The following is a 22,263-nucleotide window of genomic DNA, read 5'->3' on the forward strand; positions in this document are numbered from 1 at the left end:
TTTGATTTGATTTTAATAATTTTAAATCCAATTAAATTGATTTATTTATAATTTTTATCAATAACCGATCAAAATCGATCCGTCAACACTCCTACTTGTTATGTTTAAAGAAAATTCATGTGTCAGAATCCTTCACTATTAACCCAGTCAACGAAATTCCCTGCGACCTTAGAAAACCCAATTTTTATTTTTTAAAGAAAGAAATAAAAGGAAGAAATAATTAAAGAGAAAAAAAATGTAGCCACTGTAAAAGGAATTTTTTCTTTAAAAAAGGCATTGATATTGTATCCTACTTGAATAGAAGTGAATTATTAGTATTAGTTTTTTTTCCCTTTTACGATTATAAGCGAGCTACCATTTTTATCAAAAGAATTTCAAAATGATAAAAAAGTAAATATACGAAAAAGGCGAACGAATTCAACATCTAATATATATATATTAAAATATTTTTAATTATTATTATTATTATTATTATATGTCGGGGTTTTAAGAAACCAAATGAAAACAAGGGCAGCTATGAATTTGACTTTTTTTTACCTAAAGTATATTGTACAGTAAATTGAGAATTTTATTATAAATGATTTAAGAGTTTTTGGCAGCAAGAGATGTAGACCAAGTCCAAGATTGGTTGGTTGAATGTCAACATCCAGCCACCACTAGGAAAGTTACACAAATGAAACCATACTTTACTACTCCAACGTTTTATATTCCTCGTTGAACCAAAGTCATCACCACGATCACATCACATTTTTGTCACTTTCTATACCAAAAAAAAATAAAATAAAAGGCAACAAGAGAATTATTATAAAATAAATTAACTTCACAAAATAAAAATAAAAATAAGAGAATGAGAGAGATCATAGAGAGAATTTGTATGTATTTCTTTATCTTTTACAATGCCAAAATATGACATTTATAATAATGAAAAGAAAAAAAAAATTGATAAATTTAAATGGGCCCCGCAAAAAAGACATCCACTAAACCACTTGCTCATTAACAATAATGATATATATAGAGGACTCCTTTCTCCTTGTTTTAATTTATTTGGTTACTAAATACACAAATAAATAAATAATGGAGTTCACATGCCAATAGTTTCGTTTGAATCAATTTTTTTCTTAAAATGATGAAATCAACTAATAAAGTTAATTTTTAAAGAAAAGAAGATATATATGTAATAAAATTACATTTGTATTTTTACTTAGAAAATATATGCATTATCCAAGAATTTAGATATTTTAACGGAGCTTCATGCACTTCATACAATTTATTTATTTTTGTAAAAAGCCTAAAAATGTTTATCACTTAATTATCAAAACATCTTTATGATAATTGGATTAACTATGATGAATAATTAGAGGACTTAAAGACATTTTAGAAAAATATTAAATAGATTTATTTTTGGACTTATCAAAATTAAAATTCTAAAACAAACTAGAATATTAAGGCAAAAACATATATCATGAAGTGAGAGTGAAAAAAACTAATATATAGATCAAGATAAGGTTTCCCTTTTCTTTCATAGCTAGTTGCTTTATGTTCATCAAACATTATAGTCAATAGATCATCGAAGTTTTTGTGCAAACTTTTCATCCCTCTTCCAATCCCTTATAAAACCATCCAACCTAATTTAGGAATAAAATCGTCAATACCCTGTAGCCGTTATCAATTCCATGATCATATCCTTAAATTTATTGACCTTTGCTCCTTTTTCCATGAACACTCTCTTACTTAATATCACTTGACCAATCATGTTTGTCATCCTGAACATCAACATACCCACCATTACCATGCGCTCACCATTTCGAACATCAATTTTAGCATATGGCCTAGCTTATTGATGGATTGAAGCACAACTTGCTAAGTCTATCAAAATTACACAATAAGGTAACATTTACTTCTGCAGGTTGTAGAATAAAAAAGCTAGACACTAGAGAAATCGTGTAATTGACTGCCAAGAGACACAAAAATGTCTACGTCAAAGCAAAGTGTGATGAACTATGATCCTCTGTTATGGCACAAGAGACTCGGACATTCAAGTCTCAGCCAATTGAACAAACTTGTATTCAAGAACTACGTGATAGGTTTGCCTAACATTAAATTCAAGAAAGACAAGGTTTGTAGTGCTTGTGCAGAAAAAAACAGGTAAAATCTTCCTATCAAGATGAAGAGAGTGCTAAGCACAATCAGGTGCTTCAATCTGGCCCATATGGAGTTATGTAGTCTAATGAAGGTAAGAAGTCGTGGAGGTTACATATACATCTTGTTAATGAATATATCAGGTTTACCTAGACAATATTTCTTGCAGCAGAATAGGAATCTTTTGAGGTCTACACCATATATTTGTGAAGAAAATGAAAAAGAAAAATAGGTGTATGACCACACCTCTTCTAGAAAAAGACTTACTATGAATTACTCAGAGTCATGAAACTAAACATCACTTACCTGGGGTCATTTGAATGTAGTTGTTTTGCTCATAGTAATGGGAAGGACTCCTTGGAAAAATTTGATGCTAGAAGTGATGAGGGAATCTTTATACGGTACTCACAAGACAACAAGGCCTATGAAGTATTACAAAAAAAAAATTGTGTTAAAGAAATGTGCATGTTATTTTTGATGAATCCAGTATTATGCTTGATACTAACATATAGGACAAGGCTGATACAAATGAAACTACAGAACCTAGCAAAAGAAAACATGTTGGTGAAAGAGTTACTGATGAACCTGGTTCATCAATGGATAATTAGGATGGCTCACAGTCAGGGAGAACAACATATCAGAAAACTGACACTCAACACGTGAGAATGTCCCTCAAAATGAGCCTGAATTTACTCAGAGATTAGTTCTAAAAGGAGACAATTATTAGAGATCCCATTCCATTGACAATTTCCTAATGAATATAAGCTCTGGAATCACCACCAGATCTTCCTTGATGAATATGTGTGCCTTCAATGTCTATCTCTGATTGAATCAAAGAAAGTGCATGAGGCATTGCAAGATGCAGATTGGATAGTACTCATGCAGGAGCTGAATCAATTTGCTAGAAGTGTGACATCTTGTACCAAAGCCAAAGGGTAGGATCATAATTCACACAAAATAGGTATTCACAAACAAGTTGGATGAGCATGGAACAATTATAAGAAACAAACCAAGGCTTGTGATCCAAGAGTACAATCAAGAAGAAGGAATATATGATGATAAATATTCGCCCCAGTAGCAAGACTTGGAACCATAAGACTACTTACAAACTCTGCTGCATTCATGGAGTTCACATTCTACCAGATGAATGTGAAAAGTGCTTTCCTCAATGGAAACTTGAAAGAAGGGGTCTATATCAAGAAGCCTTATTTGTTTAAAACCATCGAGTTTTCTGACCATGATTTTATTAAGCTTGACAAGGCCTTGTATGCCCTCAAACAATCTCCAGGTTTGGTATGAAAGGTTATCAAAATTCCTATGAAGATGGTCACACTAGAAATAAAATTGACAATACAATATTTTTGAAAGTTAGAGGCAAAAATCTTCTGATTGTGCAGGTTTATATGGATGATACCACATTCGGAGCAACAGGTGAACCCATGTCAGAGGAATCTGCAAGACTGATGAGAAGTGAGTTTGAGATGAGTATTATGGTAACCTAGATTTTTTTTTACTATCTCTGTGGAGTACCACTTGACATCATTTTAAAATAAGAAAGACAGTGTATACCACACACTATCAGATACTAGTCGACGTGTGCTTTGATAAATAGTTGGTGATGATTCAAATAGGAAATACAAACACTTGATAGTTCAGATAAAAATGTAAACACTTGATAGTTCAAGTAGAAAACTTGCAAAAAAGTGTACTTCGGGTGTATTTTTGACCATTATTGTCAAAGTACTAGCCAAAATGCCAGATCACTTTGTTTCTTTGGGGCTCACGGTATTTCAATAATCATACCTTGAATTGTGCAAGATCTTTTTTTTCTGTCTGCTTGTGTGTTCTAGTATTATGATTTTCCCCATGTGTTGTGAACAAAAGTAGACATGACAAAAGTTATTTTTGAAATAGTGATGGTGAATGAAAGACTTCAAGAATACGGATAACGTGACAAGAATGACAAAAAGAAGTTTACCTGGGATCAAAGTTTAAGAAACTAAAAGGCCAAATGGCATTCATCATTACATAGAAAACATTGCCAAATTATTCATCAAGAATAAATCATATCAACTTCTGATTTATCTATAATGAGGTTGTTATTCTTTCTTTCTCTACACAAATTTTGCTTTTCTAAACTGCCACTAATAAGTTGTCAAAAAAAGATAAATCTGAGTAACAAATAACAACAGAAGATTGCGAAATTAATACCATACGAGGGCAAGGTAACAGAGAATACAACATTCAGATATGAACAATGATTCGGGCGTGTAAAAACACTATTCCATCATCAACGACTTTCAGATGCTACTAATTCAGTAGAGAAGAGATACTTCAATCGTGAGAGAAAAGAGTCATGGGCAGGGTCATAAAGCTGTTCCTTTGAAGGGATCTCCAGAATAGCTGGAATTGGTTTGTTGTAGCTATCAATCAAATATCTTATCATGTTGGCAACCTAAAAAGGATACATCGGTGGGTGGGAGTGTTCACGGGTCCGCTATTGGTTAAAACTAACCAATTTAATCGTTATTTAAATTATAAAAACAAACCAAATAACCAAATATAATATACATTTATCAATTTGGTTGTTATCGATTTTGGTTCGATTTGATTCGGTTATTAACCATATAGGAAAATAAAATAAAAAACAAGATGGAGAAATAGAAAACAAATTAGTTAGCAAACATACACATGTCAACATCATCCGCCACAATGTACTTTTTCCTTTCTAGTTGAGTATTTCACTGACAGCATAGAAAATGAAATCAAAACTTGAAAAACTAACAATGGATCGTGCCCTCAAGTTAATTCCATTAAACTCTCACTTAATTTTGGTGAAAACATTTATAAAATATTTCAAATTGCTCATAAAAAATAATGTATCATATATATATTGAAGGTTAAGAGGGGGGAGGAAAATTTAAGAATATGTAGTCGACTCTCCGAGTAGTTTAGTCGACTTCACCTGTAAAATAAATATCACAAGTAATACAGTGTATATATAGCATAAAGTAAACGGAGACAGAATATTTTATCCTAGTTCGGAACACCAATGTGGTGCCTATTTCCAGTCCCCTTGAGTTACAAGGGTTTCCCTTAGAGCTTTTTGTAAATGGTGAGAGTACAGATGAATTTCACTTTTGACTCTACCAGATAATCTTCTTGTCAACACAGCCTCTATCTGTATAACCTACACTTTCTTTTATTTCTCTTTTTCTTCTACAATTGTATTCTTTATTACAGAGTACTTATAAAAGATGAAAGAACTAATTGAGTACAAGTTCAAGTGAAGTTGTGTAGTTTCTTTGATGGAGATGAGAGGTCTTTTATATCCGGCTTTGGAGAAGAAGACGTTATCTCTAATAAGGAAAACCCAAGGGATTTTCATTTAAATCAAGGAATTGTAATGTTTCCTTGATTGAGTGTACATGTCCATATCAGATATATCCATGTATTCCTTCATGAATGGGATCTTCTATACTTTTCTGCCTTGTACAGAGATCTTCCTTCCTTTATAGACTTGTTAAAATTGAAGAAGGAAGAGGCTGAAAAAGAAAACTTTCTGTGTATTTATTCATAACATGTACATTTGCTTATATAGAGATACATAATAGTTGTAATAGAGACAAGAAGGCATGGATCTCATTTGTCTTATTTGTACAATTTTATTCTACTTGCCCATAATTATATGGGCATAACTATATTTAATTGTATGAGTTCAAATTCCAACTGTGGGAATTTATGTGGATGGGAGGCTGCCACCGGTGCGTCAAAATGAAAGGCTGAAGAGTTAAAACTCTTCAGCTTCCTTGTTCTTCTTTATTCTTCTGTTTGCTGCTTCTTCTTTCTTCATTTTCTTCTTCTTTCTTCATTTTCTCTTTCGCTGCTTCTTCTCTATTGCAGGGTTGTTTTCCAACATCCCCCCTCAAGTTGGAGGGAAGAGTCATGACCCCCAACTTGTGTAGAATCGCCCGGTGAGGGACCCCAGAAAGGGGCTTAGTGAAGAGGTCGGCAAGTTGTTCTTTGGAGGGAACAAATAAGAGGGTGATCAAACCGGATTGAAACTGTTGGCGCACAAAGTGACAATCTAACTCAACATGTTTGGTGCGCTCGTGGAAGACCGGATTGCGAGCTATATGGATGGCAGCTTGACTATCTGAGTGGAGCGGAATTGGAAGTGAAATTGGAGCAGAAAGATCTTCAAGAAGGCGAACTAACCAAGTAAGCTCAGCAGTAACACGACGCATGGATCTATATTCTGCTTCTGTGGAGGACAAAGAGATCAAAGTTTGTTTCTTCAATTTCCAAGAGATCGGAGCTCCTCCGAGTGTAATGAAAAAACCACTAACCAATCTGCGAGAATCTTTACAAGATCCCCAGTCTGCATCGCAAAATGCCAGCAAAGAAAAGGATGGATTGGAAGACAGCAGTATGCCTTGACCTGGATCGGAGCTCAGGTAGCGTAAAACGTGTAAGGCAGCCGAGAAATATGACAAATAGGGTCGTTGCATGTATTGACTCAGAGCAAGTACAGCAAAAGATAGATCTGGGCGAGTGTTGGTCAAATAGTTCAATTTGCCTATCAAGTGACGATAAAGGGTGGGATTATCCAAGCGAGGACTGTCATCAGCTCTAATCTTGAAGGAAGGATCCAGTGGAGAATTAACTGTAGGCAGGTGAGAAACATTGAATTCATGAAGGAGGTCCATGGTAAATTTGCGTTGATTCACAATAAATCCATGATCTTCTCGCAAACTTTCCATGCCAAGAAAATGGTGAATTTCTCCCAGGTTCTTAACTCTGAACTCTGTATTGAGGAAGCATTTGATATTCTCAATTTCATACAAATCATTTCCTGTGAGGAGAATGTCGTCGACATAGACTGCTAAGATGGAAATAAGTGTGCCATTGTGTTTAAAAAAGAGAGAGTAATCATTTAAAGAGGAGGAATATCCTTTGAAAGCTAAGGCTCCTGCAAGTCGAGCATACCATTGCCGGGAAGCTTGCTTTAAACCATATAAGGACTTCCTCAGAAGACAAACATGATTAGGGCTAGGAGGTGTCAGTCCTGCGGGAAACTTCATAAAAACCTCTTCTTGGAGGTCACCATGCAAGAAGGCATTGTTGACATCCAATTGTGAAACAGACCAGTGCTTCTTAGCTGCAATGGTGAGGAGGCAGCGGATAGTGGTCATTTTCACAACAGGGGAAAAGGTTTCTCCATAGTCTATACCTTCTCTTTGTATATCCCCCCTCACGACTAGTCTGGCCTTTAATCGTTCAATGCTACCATTGGAGAGATGCTTTATTTTGTATACCCATTTGCAAGGTAAAGCTCTCTTCCCTTTAGGCAATAAGACAACATCCCAGGTTCGATTGGTTTCCAAAGCCTGAATTTCTGAGTTCATGGCCTCTCTCCATGCTGGATGTTGGGAAGCCTGGCTATAGCAACTAGGCTCAGTAAGAGTAGAAAGGGAGTGAAGTAGTTGTTGATTGTGGGGGGATAGGGAAGAGAAAGCATATCTTTTAGGCTTAGGGGAGTGACCAAAACAAGTGTTCCATAGATTAGTGAATATCACACTATTGCAAATGTAATCTTTTAGATAGCCAGGTTCATGAGACATTCTGCTAGACCTCCTTGGTAAATCTGTTAGAGGCACAGGGGTAGAAGTATCTGATGAGGTAGGTTGAGCTGTAGTATCTGATGATGTAGGTTGAGGAAGTGTGAATTCAGATTGTGAACTGTAATCAAAAGTATTATGTGGAGGTACTGAGGGTGCAGCTGGGTAAGAGGGATTATTAACAGGTGGTGCTGAGTGACTGTAGAAATCAGGATCATGATCTGAGAAAGAAGGGGAGGTGAAAAAGATAGATGTGTGTGAGCTATCAGATGAGTTGAAAGGAAAATGTGATTCATGAAATCTGACATCCCTGGATACAAACACCTTTTTTGTATCAAGAGACAACAGTTTATACCCTTTCTGTTGTAGAGGGTATCCTAGTAAAACACAAGCAGTAGCCTTTTCATCAAACTTGTTTCTTCCTTGTCCCAGGGTGGAAGCATAGCACAAACAGCCAAAATTCCTTAAATATTCATAGGCAGGTTTCTGTTTAAGCAATACCTCATAAGGTGTCTTTCCCTTTAGAACACTAGATGGCAGTCTATTAATGATGTGAGTAGCAGTTAAAACAGATTCTCCCCAGTAGGACATAGGCAATTTGGATTGAAACATCAATCCTCTGGCAATTTCTAAGAGGTGTCTATGCTTTCTTTCAACAGTTTCATTTTGTTGGGGTGTAGCAACACAAGACAATTGATGTAAGATCCCTTGAGAAGCAAGAAATGCTGATTCTTGTGTCCCTTTCCCCAATTCCAAGGCATTGTCAGATTTGATCATTTTAACCCTTACATTGAATTGTCTTTCTACCATAGATAGAAAATTCTTTAGTATAGAAAAAGCATTACTTTTGGTACTTAGTAAGAATGTCCATGTTCCTCTACTGTAATCATCTACTATGGTGAGAAAGAACCTGAATCCATTGTAAGTATTACACTTGTAGGGACCCCAAGTGTCTATATGAATTAGATCAAAAATGTGTGTGGACTTTATGCTACTAGCAGGAAAAGGTTGTCTAGTTTGTCTAGCTCTACGACAGATGTCACAAACAAAATCAAAATTGGATTCATATGAAAGAAAACTTAAATGTTTCATTGCTGAAAATGGAAGGTGTCCCAACCTGACATGCCAAAGTTTTACATTAGGAGTAGCATTAGCATGTACTGAATGAAAAACTAAAAATGGTTGTGAGATGGGATCTGAAGATACATGATTTGAATTGAAAATACTTCTAGACTTGTCACTATTGGAATCCAATAAATAGAGTCCCTCTCTAACTTCACCAAAAACTTGAGGACTCTTCATTGAAAGGTCCTGCAAGAAACATCCAGTAGCAGTGAATAGGACATCATACTGAAACTGAACACAAAACTTGTGAATTGAAAGTAAATTATACTTAAAATCTGGCACAAGTAGTACATCAGTGATGACCTGTCCTGAAAAAATGAAGATACTGCCTTACCTTGAAGGAATTAGGTAAGTTAATGTTCAAAGGCATAGGGAGAGGATTTAAAAATAAGAAGGAATTGGGATCAAAACACATGTGTTCTGAGGCTCCTGAATCAATTATCCAAGTATCTTGTTTAAGATTAGTGGGTACAGAGTTTGAGTATTTAAGAATGGTACCAGCTACTGCATTTGCATTGATTCCTGTTTTTCCTGCTTGTGTTGATTTGCTTTGCTTGTACATTTGAATCATTTCTGCAAGTTGTTGCTTGCTGAACTGTTCCTCAAAATTTCCATCATTAATTTCAAAATCTGTCTTCCCAATGTCTTCATCTGCTTGTTGAGTCAAACTTGTGTTTGCCTTGATCTGGGGCTGATAGTTCCTGGAGTTGGTGAACTCAAAATCTGTAGGGAATCCATGTAGTCTGTAGCAATCATCTTGCACATGCCCTGTTTTCCCACAATAAGTGCATGATAGATTTGGATCATATCTTTTCTTACTCTTAAACTTGTTCTGTGCCTTGTCATATCTCTGATTCTGGCTTGGATTTGCATACTTCTGATATGTGTTTGTTCCTCTTACTGCTTGGTGTTTGAATCTCTGTGCATTTCTTCCCTGTCCACTAGCCATGAATGCTGCAAACTCAGCAATTAGTTTGTTGTTTTGCTGTTTTGCTTGACCTACTGCCATAAATGATCCGGAATCAGAGATACAATTTGTGTTTGCATACACTTCCCTTTGATTCTCATCCTGCAAAAGTAAGGAATATGCAACATCTATTCCAGGTAAGGGATTCATCATGAGTATGTTTCCCCTTGCCTGAGCATATACATCATTTAATCCCACTAGGAATTGAATCAACCTTTGATCTTCTAGTGATTTTGTTAATTTGGCTTTCCCATTACAAATGCATTCACATGAGCAACACACAATTACATTTATCCCATTTAACTCATCCCATAATCTTTTAAGTTTGGTGAAGTAAGCTGCAATGTCACTATTCCCTTGTATCATACCTGTTAATTCCTTTTGCAGGTGGTAGAGTTTGGCACCATTTGATTTGCCAAATATCTGTTCCAGGCTGTCCCAAAGTTCTTTTGCAGTCTTGGAATTCATCACACTATCTGCAATATCCTTAGATAGAGCATTTGATATCCAACATATGATCATATCATTGACACAACTCCATTGTTCAAAATCTGCAGATTCCAGTTCTGGAGCCTTGCAGGTTCCATTGATAAAGCCAAGTTTCCTTTTGGCTGATAGAGATAAGAGGATGGATCTCCTCCAACCTGGATATCCTCTTCCATCAAAAACACTGTTGACCAGAATCATACCAGGTGAATCTGAGTTGTTTAAGTAATATGGATGGCTGCTTTCATATGTGGTTCCTTTCTCACCACTTCCTAACTTGACTTGAGTTGTTTCAGACATTTTGTTTAACTAGAGATTTTGAAGATGATATTGATGTCTAGAGATTTTGAAGGTGGTATTGATGTTTCTTACACAGATCTGGATTGAGCTTAGAAGTGCTCTGATACCATGTTAAAATTGAAGAAGGAAGAGGCTGAAAAAGAAAACTTTCTGTGTATTTATTCATAACATGTACATTTGCTTATATAGAGATACATAATAGTTGTAATAGAGACAAGAAGGCATGGATCTCATTTGTCTTATTTGTACAATTTTATTCTACTTGCCCATAATTATATGGGCATAACTATATTTAATTGTATGAGTTCAAATTCCAACTGTGGGAATTTATGTGGATGGGAGGCTGCCACCTGTGCGTCAAAATGAAAGGCTGAAGAGTTAAAACTCTTCAGCTTCCTTGTTCTTCTTTATTCTTCTGTTTGCTGCTTCTTCTTTCTTCATTTTCTTCTTCTTTCTTCATTTTCTCTTTCGCTGCTTCTTCTCTATTGCAGGGTTGTTTTCCAACAAGACTACACTTTGATTTCATGGAGCTTGATTTATCCTTGATTGATCTTCTTGCCACCTGGAATCTTCTTTCCTTTGGCTCAACAGCAATCTCGTGTGAATCTTTCTTGATTGATCTTCCTTCCATATAGACATTTTTTTTCCTTTTTGATCATAGTTAGTCACACATCCGTGTTAGCTAATCCTGTTGGTTACTCCTGTAATAGAAAGTCATTCATTAGTCATTAGACAAAATAATTATGGTGTTATCAATCTCTTCCTTTTTTGATAATGCAAATGTATAGTACAAGATGAGCATTCAATTTCCCTGTTTTTATTTTCTGCTCCCCCTGACTTGTTTCTTTCATGCTTTTAGCTCCTCCTGACTCTGTGCTTATTTATGTGCTCATTTTTCTCCCCCTTTGCTATGATCAAAACGGAAAACAATCAAAAGAGAATGAACATAGAAGTATAGAACGCACAAACAACACTAATTTACATGCCAAAACAATCATAGCATGAATGATAAGTTAAAGCACAATCAAAAAATTAGGCAGTTTAGAGTGTAGGGCCAAGAAACCCCAATATTACAAGCGACAAAATAAAAGGGACATTTCCCTTGAAACAGAGTTTTAAAAACAAACAAAAATTTTATCAAATACTGGGACAGAATCAACGATCACCAAGGAAGTATTTGAAAGTGTTGAGAATGTTCTTGCAGAAGGTATTGTAGGAACGTTCAACATTCTTAGAAAAATTAGAGTACGAAGTTTGAACAGAGACAACCAGCTCCTTATTGGAGGAGTCGGTTCCTGCTCGAATGGAGCCGACTTGCTTTATCAACCTGTTGACAGAACGAACTCCATCCTTTTTCAAGGAGTCCATAACCAGGTGGAGCTTTTCTAGATCAGTATTGATTTCCTTGATGTGCTGCAAAATTTTTCCAATTGACTAATACATAACCTGCAAGTTAGTTTCTAGAGGGGCCTAACGGGACTTAATTTCTTCAGCCTCCTTGAGTAGGAGGGAAGCAAAATTAGCAGAAACACAAGTGACTTTGGGTGCATCCATCCTCGCCTTTAAGAAGTCCTTATGCCATTTCCTGTCAATGAGAGTGTACCCTATGCTGGAGAAATTTCTAGATTCGTAGGTAGAAGATACTTCAACCGGTTTGAAATTTGAATGATCCACCAGAGAATCAACTATAATGCGAGAGATGAGAAGTCCATAGGGAAAACAAGCTGAAGGGTTAGGATCTTCAGCACTTTCAAGAATATTCTCATGAATCCAAATAGCACAATTGATACGATATTTTTTTAAAAGACAAAATAGAAAAAAATCACCCCTGTTAGAGATGCTACTGAGAGATCCTTTCCGAGGAACTAGAGTAATAGCAATGATATGAGCCAGAATGTGATTTTCAAAATAGAGAGACAAAGGGCCGAAATCAGATAAATTGGCATTGGGTTCAATAACAACTGCTTTAGCAGCTTCTAGAGTGACCTCAAACTCCTCACCACGACCCGTTCATGTAAGGAATAACGCCAGAAAACTTAAACCCAAACACATCTTTAAAGAACTGTTCATTCACAACAATACAATTACCCAAAACAAGGGTTTCCAATTCCCCATTATCATCCGAAACATGAAGATTTACACAAAACATACGAACATGTTCATTAAAACATTCAAGACCATAGAGACGCAACAGTAAGGACAACGTTTGAGCTTGAAGAATGAAACTTACCGGACAATGAGATTTCTCCAGCTGCTCTAAGTTGACTACTCGCCCAAGCACAACAGGTCATTTCTTGAAGGCATCAAATTTTTTCTTGTATTCGATCCCTAAAAGTTTGGCATGTCGTCTATTGACTAAATGATCCTGAGAAATTCGATCTGGCTTTCTTTTTCTCCTTCTTCTTGATGGAAGAGGGTTGTTTCTTAGAGGAAAAGGGTTTGACGTATGACTCTGCTGCTTCAAATGAGTCAGAGGAGAGAGAAAAAATCAATTTCAATAGATCCGTAGGGATTCTCAATAACATTTTTCAAAGAGGCCATAGAGCAAGTTTGAGTCATTGTACAGAGATGAAGAGAAGAGAATGAAAAGGGTTGGTTCTTTAAAGATGAGAGGAAGACGAAGAGTTAAGGAAGGAAGAAAATAATGATGGGATTTGAAAGGACGACGATCAGGAATTTTGAAAAGGAAATATTTATCAATGCACTTAATTAGTTCATATAACAAGGAAACTAAATATGCACCACATAATTTATATATATAGACCACTTAATTTAAAAAATTTATGATGCTTGGATTCTTCCGAAGGAAGCAAAATCTCTCCTTAAGCAAGGGTTTAGTAAAAATATATGCAAGTTAATTTTTAGAGTCAAAAAATGCAAATACGAAATCTTCATTTTTTACATGATCTCTAATAAAATGATGTTTGATATCAATATGTTTAGCCCTAGAATGATGCACAATATATTTAGACAAACTAATGTCACTTGTGTTATCAAAGAAAATTGGAACAACTTCATAACATAAATCATAATCAAGTAATCGATGCATCATCCATAGTAATTGAGTGCCCCAACTTCCGACAACAAGATATTCAGATTCAGTGGTTGATAAAGCCATGAAAGTTTGTTTTTTACTGCGCCAGGAGATTAAGAATTGTCCTGGCAATTGGCATGTTCCACTACTTCTTTTTTTGTCATTTTATCACCTGCAAAACAGCATCTGAGTAACCCATTAAATCAAAGATATCATATAATTCTTTTCACGGCGGTGAGATGAGATTCCTTTGGAGCATACTAAAATCTGGCATATTTACATACACTAAATATTATATTCGATCAACTAGCTTTCAAGTATAGTAATGAGCAAATCATTCCGCAATATAGTTTTTCATCTACGTCCTTTCCTGAGTTGTCCATTTCAAGACAAGTTGACGGACTCATGGGAGTGCCAACCATTTTTTCTTTCTCCATTTCGAATCTTTTGATTAACTTCGTTGCATGCTCACCTTGACTAATAAAGATTCCTTTCGACGTTTGTTTGGTTTGTAGCCCGAGAAAGAATGTGAGTTCTCCTATAAGACTCATTTCAAATTCTCCTTTCATAAGATTTGCAAAATTATCACACAAAGAGGGGTTAGTACTTTCAAAAATAATATCATCTACATTAATTTAAACAATGAGAAGACTGAATTCATGATTTTTTATAAACAAAGTAGTATCGATTTTCCCTTGTTGAAAATTGTTAAGGAGTAAAAAGTAACTTAGACGTTCATACCAAGCTTTAGGGGCTTGTTTAAGACCATAGAGAGATTTAGAGAATTTAAAAACATAGTCATAACAAGAAGGATTTTCAAACTCTGGAGGTTGTTTTACATAAACTTCTTCATTTATGAAACCATTTAGAAAGGCACATTTGATGTCCATTTGAAATAATTTGAATCTATTAAAAGAGACATAGGCAGGAAGAATATGGGTAGATTCTAACCTTGCATTAGGAGCAAATGTCTCGTCATAGTCTATACCTTCTTGTTGTGAGTATCCTTGAGCAACAAGCCTAGCTTTGTTTCTGATCACTTTACCTTCTTTATTCAGTTTGTTTTAAAATACCTATTTGGTTTCTATTACAGAACAATTCTTAGATCTTTTAGTAGGAACCCATGCTTGATTTCTTTTGAACTGATCAAGTTCTTCCTTCATGGCTTGTATCCATGATTTATCTGTTAAAGTTTCGTCAACTTGTTTTGGCTAAAATTGAGAGATCAATGCTACTGATGCTTGTTTCTTCAATGAGGCTCTAGTTTGCACTTTGTCAGTTGGATCACCAATGATAAAGTCATTTGGAAAGCTTGCACTATGCCTCAATTCTATGGGAATAGTAGTTTTTTTATGCTGGTAGTCGACTCATTTTTGGTGTTGGTTGACTCTATTTGAGTATTATTATCTATAGTCTTTAAAATAATTTATAGATGAGAAAACTTGTGAAGAAGTTTCCTCTTCAAAGACTAATATATTAGAAACTTGCATACTTGTATTAGTATCATCAAATACAACACGGACAGATTCTTCAACACTTAAACTTCAGTTTTTAAAGACCCTGAAAGCATGACTGGAGGGATAGTATCCAAGAAATATACCTTCATCGCTTCTGGGATCAAATTTTTCCAGATTGTTCTTACCGTTATTGTAGACATCGCATTTGCATCTGAAGGGATGGAAGTAGCTGATTTTTGGTCTCTTTCCTTTCCAGAGTTTGTAAGGTGTCTTCATCAATATGGGTCTGATCAAGAACCTGTTAAGAATATGACAAGCAGTACTTACAGCTTCCAGCCAAAAGTGATCTAGGAGGCTTCGATCAAGTAAAAGGGCTCTAGCAGTATCCTAAAGAAATCAATTTTCTCTTTCGACTACTCCATTCTGTTGAGGAGAATGAGAGGATGAAAAGTTTTAAGTAGTTTCACATTTGTTACAGAATTCCTCAAAAGATTTATTTTCAAACTCTTCTCTCTATGATCGCTGTGAATGGTAGAAATAAAATAACCTTCTTCTCTTTGAATTTTTCTATAAAATACTTAAAAGTTAATAAAAGATTCATACTTTTGAGATAGGAAAATAACCCCAGTAACCGAGAATAATCATCAATAATTACAAAAGCATATTTTTTACCACCAATACTTACTATTTTAGTAGGTCCAAACAAATCCATATGCAGGAGTTGAAGAGGTGTGGTAGTGTTCACAATATCTTTAACTTTGAAAGAGGTACGAGTTTTTTTACCAAGATGACAGGCATCAATGATGTGATCTTTTTCAAACTAGAGCTGGCAATTCGAGAATCAATTCCAGTCCTGATAGTTTTCCATAGCATGCATACTTGCGTGACTGAGCTTTCTATGCCATATCCAAGGATCACTAGACATGGCGGTGAGACATATAAGTGTTGATAAACCTACATTATTCAGCACATAGATATTTTCTACTCGATCTTCAATAATTGTGATGTTCTTCTCTGTGTTACTGATGATGCATTTTACGGCATTGAAGTGTACATCAAATCCTGATGCATTACATAGCTGACTGATACTTAACATGTTATGTTTTAGTATATCAACAAGATATACTTAAACTAAGTCACATGAAGGTCTTATAGTAATTGATCCAATTCCAGTAACTTCTTCTTTAGTCTTGTCACCAAATATAACATAACCCCATCAATTTTCTCAATTTTATTAAAAATTTCTTTCTTTCCCATCATGTGTCTGGAAAATCTATTGTCAATTACCCAAATTCCTCTTTTGTAGGTCTTCTTTGGACGTTCCTGCAAAATAAATAATTCAGTTTCTTTTAGGTACCCAAGTCTTCTTGGGTCCTTGATGGTTAGGATCAACATCTTTTGGGCGCTAGATCCATTTACTGGAAGAGTAGTTTTTACAGTTAAAATATTGTGTCTAACTTTTTCACAAGTAAAACAACGAGGTTTAAAGGAGGATTTATTAATGTAAAATGATGAGTTTTGAGAAAGATTTTGGGAAGATCTGTTTGATCGAACTGCTATGACTTGGTGACTTCTTAATGCTATTTAATTGCAGTTTGAGTTCAGCAATTTCTTCATGGAGTAAGTCGGCTTTCACTTGACTTACTTCTAGAAGAATTTGCCAGTCTTTCTTTTTCTTAGCAAGTTTGTTATATTTGTCAATAAGTTTTTGAAGTTCGTCAGTAATCATGTCTAAAGAATATTGTAAATCAATACAGTTTTGACAGTTAGAACTTCTTACCTCATTTTGTTCATCTATTTCCATGAAAAAGATGTTAGCTGCCTTTGCGAGATCTTTTTCAGATATATCTTCATCACTCCAGGCTCCAAGAGATTTTGGATTTTCATTTCTTCGAAAGATTTTCTTTTTTAGTTCAGGACAATTTTGCCTGGTGTGTCCTGGCTTGCCATAATGATAACATCTATTATCATTCCTTGGATAGTTACTGTTTCTTGAATCATGCTGAGGTCTTTGCCTTTTTGCCTTAACATTTGTCTGACATCTCGATTTTGAGAGTCATTCCTTCGCTGTTTGTTTCATCAACTTCTTCTTTTATTTCATGAATTTCTTCATTGAAGACGACAATTTTCTTCTTTTCATCCTTGTTGTATCTGTTGATATGATTTAATTCATATGCCATAAATTTTCCTCTAAGTTCATCATAGGTCATCTTCTGCAGATCTCCATTTTTAAGAATTGTTGCTTTGGTTTTCCAAGCTTTTGGGAGATTCTTGATGAGTTTCCTAACTTGTAGAACATTTGAATATACAATACCTAGAGATTTGAGTTCACATAAAATCTTGCTGAATCTGGAGAACATGCTTCCAACATTTTCATCTTTTGCCATTTTGAACAATTCATATTCACTCACCAGAGAGCTGACACATACTACTTTTACTTTGCTGGCTCCCTCTCGTATGTTACTTCGAGTTTGTCTTACATTTTTTAGTAGTCTCGCATGTTAAGATCTTATCGTATTCCGCTTCGCTAACTAAAAGATACAATAAACTTATAGCTGTAGCATTAGTTTGATTTAGCTTTTGTTGATCCTTTGTTATGTCAAAGGATTCTAGATCGAGTTCCTTTCCGGCAGCTTCCTTTCCAGTTAGGTTTGAAATGATTTTTAGTCCTTTTTTTATTACGGCCCATGCTTGAAATTCTTTTGACTGAATAGAGATTATGAATCTTTCCTTTATGTGAAAATAGCCTTGACCATTGAAATAGGGAGGTCGATTTGATAAGTGTCCGTCTTGAAGAATTGCACCTTAATTTGATAATTTTTCATAGATCTTTTCTCACGTGTGGTTAAACACTTCAAAGTGTGAGACCTTCTCTAATACCAATTGAAGGTTAAGAAGACGGGGGGTGAATTTAAAAATATGTAGTCGACTCTCCTAGTAGTCTAGTCGTCTTCACCTGCAAATAAATATCACAAGTAATACAGTGTATATGTAGCATAAAGTAAATGGAGACAAAATGTTTTATCCTGGTTTGAAACACCAATGTGGTGCCTACTTCCAGTCCCCATGGGTTACAAGGGTTTTCCTTACAGATTTTTGTAAATGATGAGAGTATAGATGAGTTTCACTTTTGGCTCTACTAGATAATCTTCTTGTCGACACAGCCTCTACCAGTATATCCTATATTTGTTTGACACAGCCTCTACCAGTATATCCTATATTTTTCTTTTCTTTCTCTTTTTTTTCTACAATTGTATTCTTTGCAAGATTGCAGAGTACTTATAAAATATGAAAGAACTAATTGAATATAAGTTGAAGTGAAGTTATGTAGTTTCTTTGGTGGAGAGGAGAGATCTTTTATATTTGGCTTCGGAGAAGTAGCTATTAGATCTAATAGGGAGAACCCAAGGGATTTTCATTCAATCAAGGATTTGTAATGTGTCCTTGATTGAGTGTACATGTCCATATCAGATATGCCCACGTATTCCTTCATGCCGTAGGATCTTTGATGCTTTTCTGCCTTGTATAGAGATCTTCCTTCCTTTTTAGACTTAGACTCTTGATTTCATGGAGCTTGATTTCTCCTTGGTTGATCTTCTTGATTGATCTTCTTGCCATCTGGAATCTTCTTTCCTTTGGCTCGACGATAGTCTCGTATGAATCATTCTTGATTGGTTCTTGATTGATCTTCCTTCCATATAGACATTGTTTTTCCTTTTTGATCATAGTTAGTCACACATCTGTGTTACTTAATCCTGTTGGTTACCCCTTGTAAGCATTTAAAATTTATTAAATATAAATTTATAGAATGATTCAATTTATATTAAATTCAAGATATATTATTACAAATAAATATTTTAGATTAATAAAATTGGGTCAATTATTTAAGTCCAATAAATGTGGATTTAATTAAAAATTCAAATCCATTGATTTGGTCTATAAAGATGATCCCACTTTGTTAAGCCTGATATCATCTCATCCTAGAGGCCCATTTTTCATGTCACGTGTCAAAGTTATGTAGCAATTCAAGTCAAATTAAATAAGCCACTAGAATTATGTCATGTGCCAAAGTTAGGTGGCAATCCAAGTCAAATTAAATAAGCCACTAAAATCATGCCACATGTCAAAGTTATGTGACAATCTAAGTCAAATTAAATGAGCCACTAGAATAATGCCACGTATATATGTGACATGTTCTAACCAATCAAATTAAAGCTCTTCACCAAAGAAATCTGATTAATCAATTCAAACCATTCAATCAAATCACACCCTCATACCACACTCTACAACTATAAATAGGGCTCCTCATTATTCTCAGAAGGGGAGTTTTCAAGAATAAAAACCAAGAAGAGAGCTCGTTGATCAAAGACCACAAATTCTCTACAAAGCTACAAAGTTCAAGTAATCAAATTCAAGTTCAAGTTCAAGATCAAGAACAAAGAAAAATATCACAAAGATCAAGATCAAGTTACTTGTTCATATTTACTATTCGTCATAACCATACAAATGTTCATGACGAATAATTTAAATCCAAACTTGAAGACGAAGATTCAAGATCAAGCTATTCAAGCCCTTGACTCTAAATCAAATTCAAGTTCAACATGTTCCATATTATTTGAAGAATCAGAGGATTATCATAGAGATTGTAACACGCACTACATTTTAAAATCAAATATTATATTTTATTACTCCAATTTTTCGGTCTTGATTATTTATTTTTCTCGGCTCGAAAATTTATTGTTTACAAATTTTAGCACTCCCAGTGGGACAATCTCAACCTCTCATCTCTTTACATCGATCATCAAACTTCAAGAACACTTAAATGGCATCTAAGAAGTTTGACTCCAGGACTATTATTGCTAAGGCTACTGAATCCAAGTTTTTCTCTGAGGTGGAGAATATACTGGATGCAACTATGGGGAGTTTGGGACCCATCACTAGGAACAGAGCAAACTTGCTAGGACAACAAGCACTCAAAGTGTTGTCCGCATCGATTTCTGTTTTTGATCTTTTATCTTCAAAGGGGGCAAGATTCTTTCTGAATGAATTGGAAGAAGGAGAGAATATAGTTGATATTGTTGAAAAGACGTTGGCTCCTCTTAGTTCTTTTAACACAAAAAATTGCACTATTCAAGATGAAGATGATGTCTTGATCATTAGATCTGCCCCAGTCACTCTACGTAACTTATTTCAGACAAATTTCAGTTTGAGGGAAAATCCATGCTTTTCTCCATCATCCATAACGGTCATCCAAGCGATGATGACTAACACCTCAATTGTTGAAGAACAATTGGCGAGTTTGACAAAGGCAATTGAAGGTCTAACAAAATATGTGCAAGATTAGGATAATCGAATTGTCAAGTTGATGGATAGAGTTGAAAATGTTATGGAGGGGGACTCATTTCATGCACCTGGAAAACGTCTGATGATACAAGAAAAGGGAGATTCAGTTACAAAGCAAATAAATATGGGTAATAAGCTGCAAGTATTTGCTGAAGGAGGAATTCTCATTCATCAACTGAAGGAATTCATTATGGGATCCATCAAAGATAAGTATAACGTGTCTTCAAAGTCATCATTTACGTATGCAAAGCCATACACTTCAAGAATCGATGTTTGAAGATGCATGCAGGTTATCAACCTCCAAAATTTCAATAATTTGACAAAAAGGGAAATCCAAAGCAACATATTGCCCATTTTGTTGAAACTTGCAATAATGTTGGAACATATGGAGATTATCTGGTCAAGAAATTTATGCGCTCCTTACAAGGAAATGCCTTTGACTGGTATACGAATCTCGAGGTTGGCTCTATTAATAGTTGGGAATAACTTGAGCATGAATTTCTCAATCATTTCTATAGAACAAGGCGTACTGTGAGCATGGTTGAACTCACAAATACACGTCAATGGGAAGATGAACATGTCATCGAGTTCATCAACTGATGGAGAAATGCAAGCTTCAATTATAAGGATAGGCTTCGTGAAACTTCTAGAATAGAAATGTGTATTCAAGAAATGCGTTGGGGACTTCGTTATATCCTATAGGGTATTAAACCCAAATCATTTGAGGAACTAGCCACACGTGCTCATGATATGGAGTTGAGCATGTCTGCAAGCGGGATTGAAGGACCACTTATTTATAGTCTTCGCAAGGGAAAAGATAAAATAGAGGTAAAGAAAGGAGGAAAATTGGCATCTAAGTTTAGAAATAAGGAGTCGATGAATGTTAATGTCGTGCCTTTAAAAGTAGCTACAAATCTAAGCAAGAATCAAAGGGTGAAGACCACGACTTTTCAGAATAACGCTGGTAGAAAACTGACTTTGAAGGAAATGCAGGCAAAAGAGTATCCTTTCTTGGACTCAGATGTCCCAGCAATTTTTGAAGAGCTTCTGGCATTAAAACTCTTTGAGCTACCTGAAATGAAGCGTCCAGATGAAGCTGGGAGGACTAATGATCCAAATTACTGCAAATATCATCGTTTGATGGGCCATCTTATTGAAAAGTGTTTTATCTTTATGGAAAAGATCATGGACTTGGCCAGTGAAGGAAAAATATTGCTTGAAGATGAGAAAGTGAGTTCAAATCAATTCTCTATCACTTTTGGTTCACTCAATCCCATAGTTCTTTGCAACTTTGTCAAAATACATGATGGTGGCAATGTCCTAGCCACAACACCACCAAAAATAATTAAATTTAGTGACTTCGAGTTGATATATTTTAACACATCATCGCTCATTCCCTTGATAAATGAAGTAATAGAGGAAGATAAACCTCTGGAGGAAAATCAATCTTGCGGTGCTTATACTGATGATGAGGGATAGATTTTAGTAACACGATGAAGACATTGTAAAACGAGCTTGCAAAGAGAGACAAGTAAACAAGTGACAAGAGCAAAAATGAAGAAACTACCTAAAACTCAAAGGGTAAAGAAGAATATAAAGAAGTCAAAAGTTGGGGGAAATTACTATCAAAAGCAACGTTCTCTGGTAACATTAGAGGAATTCTTGTCGAGTTGGTTCCATGAAAAGATTTCTCATTATGAAACCAAGGCCTTATATCGTAACATTGATAAAGAAAAGACAACGGGAGAAGACTTATCGCCATCATTACTTCCATCACATGAAGGCCCTATC

General features: G+C 35.2%; 2 long non-coding RNA genes across 2 annotated transcripts; both read right to left on the reverse strand.

Moving 5' to 3' along the window:
* Window positions 1–641: 641 nt before the first annotated feature.
* Window positions 642–4,541, reverse strand: LOC129875115 (uncharacterized). The gene is made up of 3 exons (XR_008763077.1): window positions 4,351–4,541; window positions 2,446–2,561; window positions 642–760 (listed from the first exon to the last, which is right to left on the reverse strand). It is a non-coding gene; the product is annotated as an uncharacterized LOC129875115 (long non-coding RNA).
* A 6,231-nt stretch (window positions 4,542–10,772) lies between these two features.
* On the reverse strand, window positions 10,773–13,335 carry LOC129874689 (uncharacterized). Its single transcript, XR_008762942.1, has 2 exons — window positions 12,869–13,335; window positions 10,773–11,546 (listed from the first exon to the last, which is right to left on the reverse strand). It is a non-coding gene; the product is annotated as an uncharacterized LOC129874689 (long non-coding RNA).
* Between the last annotated feature and the right edge of the window lie 8,928 nt (window positions 13,336–22,263).

Source organism: Solanum dulcamara, chromosome 11 (genome assembly GCF_947179165.1).
Source record: "Solanum dulcamara chromosome 11, daSolDulc1.2, whole genome shotgun sequence".
NCBI lineage: Eukaryota > Viridiplantae > Streptophyta > Magnoliopsida > Solanales > Solanaceae > Solanum > Solanum dulcamara.